The sequence below is a fragment of the Kryptolebias marmoratus genome, linkage group LG22 (genome assembly GCF_001649575.2).
Source record: "Kryptolebias marmoratus isolate JLee-2015 linkage group LG22, ASM164957v2, whole genome shotgun sequence".
Lineage (NCBI taxonomy): Eukaryota > Metazoa > Chordata > Actinopteri > Cyprinodontiformes > Rivulidae > Kryptolebias > Kryptolebias marmoratus.
The window spans coordinates 2,384,259-2,391,598 of record NC_051451.1 but is presented as its reverse complement, the minus strand read 5'-3'; the positions used below and the strand labels follow the sequence as shown (position 1 = coordinate 2,391,598).

Genomic DNA, 7,340 nt, shown 5'->3' with positions numbered 1-7,340 from the left:
GGTGTTCTGGGCACGTCCCACCGGGAGGAGGCCCAGAGGAAGACCCAGGACACGCTGGAGGGACTATGTTTCTCGGCTGGCCTGGGAACGCCTTGGGATTCCCCCGGAGGAGCTGGCCCAAGTGGCTGGGGAGAGGGAAATCTGGGTCTCCCTGCTTAGGCTGCTACCCCCGCGACCCGACCCCAGATAAGAGGAAGAAGATGCAATGGAAAAAAAATAATGGAGAAAAGCTGAAAAAAATAAAACTGATCTTTACCAGGCAGCCGTCCGGACACTTTTCGGGTTTGGACAAACACATTCACACAGCATTGCAGGAACTCATTTATCTGACCTAAATAAACTGTTTTTAGCGTTTAAGTCAATAATTTCCGAAGTGGGTGATTTGTGGGGCGGAGTTCCATCCTGGGTTCATGACGAACGCTATGCCCGGCCAGCCAAGAATGCCGCTATTGTCCTGTTGTTTACTAGTGGAAATGGAAAAAGAAACCGTTACTGAATATGGAGAAATGCTGCAAGACTTTACATGAGTAATGGATATACAACCATACCAGTATGAACCTGAACTGATGGCTGGATCTCTGGAACCAGATGAAAACTCTTCAGATTCAGATTCTGATGATCACAAGGACCGTCATGGCCGACAAAACAATGCGCACAATGACCGAGTTGGGAACAAGGAATGGTGAGAACCGATTACCCCCAGACTGTTGTCATGACATCAGTACACAACACTGCAAATCAACATAAAGACAGCAGGAGAGAGCTAATGTTGCTAACTCGAAGCTAATGATGCCAACCAGATGCAAACTTGTAAACAATGTGAGCGCACTTCAGAGTAGCATTTTCTCACACCAGAGTACTGTATTTTCTACACCATAAGGTGCACCTAAAAGCCTAAAATTTTCTCAAAAATCGTCAGTGTGCCTTCTAATCCGGTGCGCCTTATGTGTGTACTGAATTCCGAAATCTGTCCCTGTACGTTAATATGTACAGCACCAGTACGTACGCAGGCAGCGATAAACCAATCAGAGAACACTACGTAATACGTACACTTACCTCCGCCACGCCTCTGGCAGGTATACTACCGGTATGCTGCAAAACAACATTTGTTTTTCTCAGGACCCCCAAAATGGTGCCAGTGAGAAGACACGCTTACGAAGCACAATTCAAACTGCAGGCTATCAGTTACGTGGTTGTTCATGGGAATAGAGCAGCTGCGAAAGAATTCAACATCAACGAATCTATGGTATGGAAGTGGAGGAAGCAAGAAGATGAACTACGCAAAGTTAAGAAGACCAAGCAGAGTTTCCGCGGGAACAAAGTGAGGTGGCCACAATTAGAAGACCACCTCGAACAGTGGGTCATTGAATAAAGAACAGCCAGGAGAAGCGTCCCTACAGTCACCATTCGACTGAAGGCGACAACAACCGCACAAGACATGAAGATCAAAAACTTTCAAGAAGGTCCGTCTTGGTGCGTTCATTTTATAAAATGCTGCCACCTCTCCATCCGCGCGAGGACTACCGTGGCGCAGCAACTTCCAGCGGATTACAAAGAGAAGCTGGCCATCTTCCGCAGTTACTGCGTAAACAAGATTACCGCCAAAAAGATCCAGCCCAAACACATCACTAACATGGACAAGGTCCCCCTCACTTTTGACATCCCCACGAACCATACTGTGGAGAAGAAGGGGACCAGCACGGTAGAGAAGTCGGCTCTCACCGTTGTTCTTGGTTGCCATGGCGACGGACAGAAACTACCACCCATGGTAATTTTTAAGAGGAAGACACTGCCAAAAGAAAAGTTTCCAGCCGGAGTCATTGTTAAGGCCAATCAAAAGGGCTGGATGAACGAGGAGAAAATGATAGAGTGGCTGAAAGAGTCGTACGTAAGGAGACCAGATGGTATTTTCCACACGTCACCGTCCCTGTTGGTCTGCGACTCCATGCGAGTCCATCTCACCAATAACGTGAAAAACCAAGTGAAGCAAAGTAATTCGGAGCTTGCCATCATTCCAGGTGGATTAACAAAATAACTCCAACCGCTGGACATTGGTGTAAACAGGGCATTCAAAGCTAAGCTGCGAGTGGTGTGGGAGCAATGGATGACCGACGGCGAACACACGTTCACTAAGACGGGGAGGCAGCAACGGGTGAATTACGCTGTCATATGCGAATGGATTGTGGATGCCTGGGCTAAAGTATCTCCTTTAACTGTTGTCCGAGCTTTCGTGAAATCCGGCATCATTGCTGAACAGCCACCTGGCGACGAGACTGACTCCGATAATGATGAGAGGGAACCGGGCATGTTTGATGGCGAAATTGCTCAGCTGTTTAATTCAGATACAGAAGATGAGGACTTTGATGGATTTGTGGAGGAAGAATAATAAAAATAATGTAGTTGTATTGTTATATAGCAGAATAAAGTTTGACCAAATTCACAGTTTTGCTTCCGTGACTGTTTTTTTTTTTTTTTTGTAAACCGCGTGCGCCTTATAATCCGTTGCGCCTTATGTATGGATTAAATACTGAAGTGGACGCCATAATTGCGACCACGCCTTATAATCCAGTGCGCCTTATGATGCAGAAAATATGGTAAATTAATCAACATCAGTTTCAGACTATGACATTTGTTTAATCACATATGGATTGTTTATATTTTTTCATCAATAATAAACTGCTGTGAATCACAAACTGATCTTAGGCTGTCGGCCTGTAAGCAGCTCATACCTTTTAATGACAGAGCACGTTCACGTCATGTTTGAAGTAAAAGTCCCTCTTTATCGTGTCCTCTGTGGCGTTGTCCTCCTCTCCATTTTACTTTCTTTTAAAATTAAAAATAGGACTGCTGCTTGCAGAAGGTCCTGTTTTTGTGGTGTGAAGCTAGCCCACCGCAATGAGGGTCGGAGCGATGCTTCCCTTTGAAGTGGTCTGAGCCCGAGTTCTGATAGTAATTCCCACATCAGAGCTTATAGATCCAAATCTGAGGAAGCTTTTTATCTTTCGGGAAGCCAAAAATGAAACCTCAGAGATATTTTCTGGCCAATTCGAACAATTGATTCCAACGAGCTGAACTGTATTGTACCGATATTTATCCACTCACCGATGAATGGCTGAACCTCAGCGGCTCTGAGGACGTCATACTTCTGGGGTGGTCAAGTGGCTATTTTTTCACTGACGTTAGCTTCAAAACAACTCATAACATGTTACAGATTGTTGCAAACAGAAAAAACTTCATCATTCAATCATGCTGCTGTTAATTTGTGAGAATAAGGTAAAGAACCCTGAGATTATTATTAGTTCTGAATAAGATTTAAAATGTAATAGGTCCTTTTTTCAGGCATAGTACCTCAACAACCTGAGCACAGTCTTCATTCAACTGTTGCCACTCTACCTTTACTTCCAACCCCAGATGATGAACCCAGACCCTCCAAAACAAACAAACATTGTGGAAACATACACCCCAGCTGCTGGTGTAGCTGCAATACTCTCCCAAAGAGCAGACCCAGATGGTAAACTTCATCTGTGTGCCTTCCACTCAGAAAAACTTATCCCCGCAGAGAGAAATTGGAATGTAGGGAATCAAGAGTTAGTGACAATCAAGATGGTTCTTGAGGAATGACTGCACTGGTTGTAGGGGAAAAATTTCCATTCATTGTATAGATGAATCATAATAACCTAGCATATCTGCAATCTGCAAAAAGATTCAATCCACATCAGGCAAGTTAGTTCCTGTTTTTTATAAGACTCTAGTTTTCCATCTCTTACTGCCCAGGTTCCCTCACAGGAAAACCAGACACTCTTATCTGTCAGTTCTCTGACTCAAGAACATTCTTCCTGCCAGCTATACTGTTGAGGCCATCGCATGGGAAATCAAGAGTCTCGTTTGTGAATCTCAAGATACTGAACCTGACCCCAAACAGGATCACCCAATTGGTTATATGTACTAAGTTCATCCATCCATCCATCCATTTTCTTTACCCGCTCCTCCATTCTGGGTCACAGGGAGCTGGTGCCTATTTCCAGCAGTCATTGTGCGAGAGGCGGGGGACAACCTGGACAGGTCCCAAGTCCATCGCAGGGCCACAAAGAGACAAACAAGACAAACAACCATTCATGCTCTCGCTCACACCTAGGGACAATTTATACTAAGTTCAATAAAGTCTCAAGTTCGTCAATGGGCCCACAACTCAAAATGTATTTGCCACACTGGAATCAACTAAACCACTAGCTTCTTTCAATGGACCTTTTGGGGGACCACCCTGGTTCTGATGTAAAGGAATTTGTTCAAGCCTGTCCTAAATGTGCCCAAAATAATAGCAGAACTCAATCCGTTTCTGGTCAACTATAGCCACTTCCAGTTCCAAATCGCCCCATGTCAAATATTTCACTGGATTTTGTCACTGGACTAACACCTTCAGAAGGCAACTCCACCAAATTGACAATAGTGAACCAATTCTCTAAGGCTGTTCATTATGTCCCTCTACCTAAGCTCCCGTCAGTCTTAGAGACTGCACAATTGTTAGCTCAACATGTGTTCCAACTACACGGGATACCTGCCAATACTGTGTCTGACTAAGGGCTACAATTTACTTCACAAGTCTGGAGGGCCTTTAGCAAGGCCTTAAGTTAACCTTTCTTCGGGATTTCGTCCTCAGAGCTATGGACAAATCAATGTACTTTAGGATATTAATTGTTTCATCCTGTATAGTGGTTCTATGCTTGCTAGTCCTCTGCTTCACTCCATTCTCTTAGTGTACAGTCTCAGAGTGGTGGACTTGGACAAACCAAACTTTCATGTCTTCATGCACCATCTGGATTGACTAATCCAGATGGTGCATGTTTGTGTGTCTGGTCTCACAGACTCATGCTATGATTCTGTTGACCAGTAGCTGGTGCTTGGCACCCCTGGTGTTGGTGCCAATTCCCTTCTGTGCCTTGCTCAGGCAATGGACTTTATTAGTTTGCTCTTATAGCAAAACAATAGTCAGTTTGGATGCTGGGTATTGTAGTTCCCACATCCTTCCCATATAGCCTCTTGCTGGTGTGGCAGTATGCCCTGTAGGTTTTGAACGCACCACACAAGTGCCTGAATCTAATTGGTTGTGACGCTGGCTGCCTGTATATAAAGGGCCCGCCTTCACCTGGTTGACATCACGTTTGTTCCCTTCCGGTTCAGACCTCGGCGTTTGTTGATGCTGTACGCCAGCCGCAAACTAATGCGCGCTCAAAGAATGCGCTGAATGACGCTCTGATTGCTGATTCATCGTCCTTGCGGTAAGAATCCCACACTTGACGTTTGTTAGCTTAGCTTTAGCTTAGCTTCTGTTGTATACCCAGGTCGCCTGTACACGCTCCTCGTTTCCTCCTTCCTGTCAGAGGCACTACATAAAGAGCTCAGTGGTAAGTGAAGAGCTAGTTTTTTTTGCATGCTTTCAAATTCCATTTCTAACATTTATTTTTGATAGCTGCTGCTGTTTGTCCTTGGCCGGCTGTTACCTGGATAATCTGTCGGCTGCCTACCTGTCGTCCTGCTTGCTGGCTTCATGCCGGCTGTCCTGGTTGGCGTAAATGCTGGCGGCTATCACTCGTCCAGGCTGGCTGATTTGGGCTGATTGGCGACCAGCTCGGACTAATCCTTCTAGTGCTGCTCTGCGTGGCGTCTGCTACAGCGGATCGGTTTCCCCCAGGACGGACCTTAATTTGGACTATTGCTGCTTGGTGGGTCGTGGACTGAACTGTGTACTAGTATTGTTTGCAATTTGAATGGTTCTTTTATTTTTGACAGGACCGGCCAGCTCGTGGTGTTGGTAGTGGACTTTCTGGGTGCTGGTACTATTTCTGGTTTGGTGCATGATTTTCTCTTTTTTGCTGTTTCAGTTTGCTGTGTTTCTTGTTTTTAGGACACTACCCTGAATTGCACTCCTATCTTTGAGTTGAGCTAGAACTGTGTCGTTTAACGTGTGAGTGGTTTTAAGCTAGTATGTTTTTGATTAACTAAAACAATGGTGTACTAAATAACTTCTTGAATTGGGAGATTGTCTCAAGCCTCATCTGAAGGCCTGTGTGCCTTTAAAGGTAACTTTTTTTTAGTGGAGTCATTGCATTCAATTTTATCTGGATTAAAATAGTGCTCTTAAATTTAAGTTACCCATTTTTACCACACTTCTCTCGCAACACTGGCATAGTAGCATTCCAACAGTGCTACATTCGGGCCCTTGTCCAAAAATGACTAATTTCTCATCAGAACATCCTGGTTCCCCACCAGAGTTCAAACCCTGAACACGCTCTTTCCATACCAAAGTGACATAACCACTGCGCCAACCTTTCAGTTTTACAACCACCCCCCACCCCAGAATAAAAGTATTTTTTTATTCTAAAACCTTCTATATAGTGCAGCTGAAGACATTTCACACATGCACGGGGAAAACATGCAAACTCCACACAGAAAGGCTGCAGCTGCTTTTGAACCTGCGACCCTCTTGCTGTGAGGCGACAGCTCTAACCACTGTCTGTCATACATTTAAGTAAAAAAAATGTCCAGGCTTGTTTGACTGTTTTCTCTGCCTTTATCTGTTACGTTTACTCTCTGTGTGAGTCAGGCATGTCTCGCCTGCTTTGACTCACACAGAGAGTGTGACTTTCGTCCAGGCCCCCTGCAGACACAAAGTCTCTCTTTTCCACTGGCTGCCAAAGAAGACACAACTGAAAGAATCTTTTTTTATTTTTTGTTTTTATTTCGTCTTTAGTCCACTTTCAGCACCTTCAGATTTTTTGAAAAATCACAAATGATGTGTAAAGGCTTAATCAATAATGCCATTACACCACTACATCTTACATCTTTATTGTAATCTGTACAGATACTAAAACAAAGGCCTAGCATTTCTTGAAAGAATACATAGCACTTTCTGACAAGCTCACTAACTATATAATTAACTGAATGAAAGCCAGTTTTGTGATTTCCACAGTCATTTGGCTGTGGTAGCAGTGACTGTACAGGTGCTGGTCATAAAATTAGAATATCATGAAAAAGTAGATTGATTTCAGTAATTCCATTTAAAAAGTGAAACTTGTATATTATATTCATACATTGCAAACAAACTCATATATTTCAAATGTTTATTTCGTTTAATTTTGATGATTACAAATGACAACAAATGAAAATCTCAAATTCATCATATCAGAAAATTAGAATTTTGTGAAAAGGTTCAAAATTGATGGCACCTGGTACCACACTCTAATCAGCTAATTAACTCAAACCACCTGCAAAGGCCTTTAAATGGTCTTTCAGTCTAGTTCTATAGGCTACACAATCATGGGGAAGACTGCTGACTTGACAGT

The 7,340-nt window shown here is 43.8% G+C and overlaps 1 long non-coding RNA gene across 1 annotated transcript; it reads left to right on the top strand.

Moving 5' to 3' along the window:
• The first annotated feature begins 5,169 nt into the window (after positions 1-5,169).
• LOC112451374 lies at positions 5,170-6,145 on the top strand. The gene is made up of 3 exons (XR_003040192.1): positions 5,170-5,276; positions 5,340-5,402; positions 5,468-6,145. It is a non-coding gene; the product is annotated as an uncharacterized LOC112451374 (long non-coding RNA).
• Positions 6,146-7,340: the final 1,195 nt, after the last annotated feature.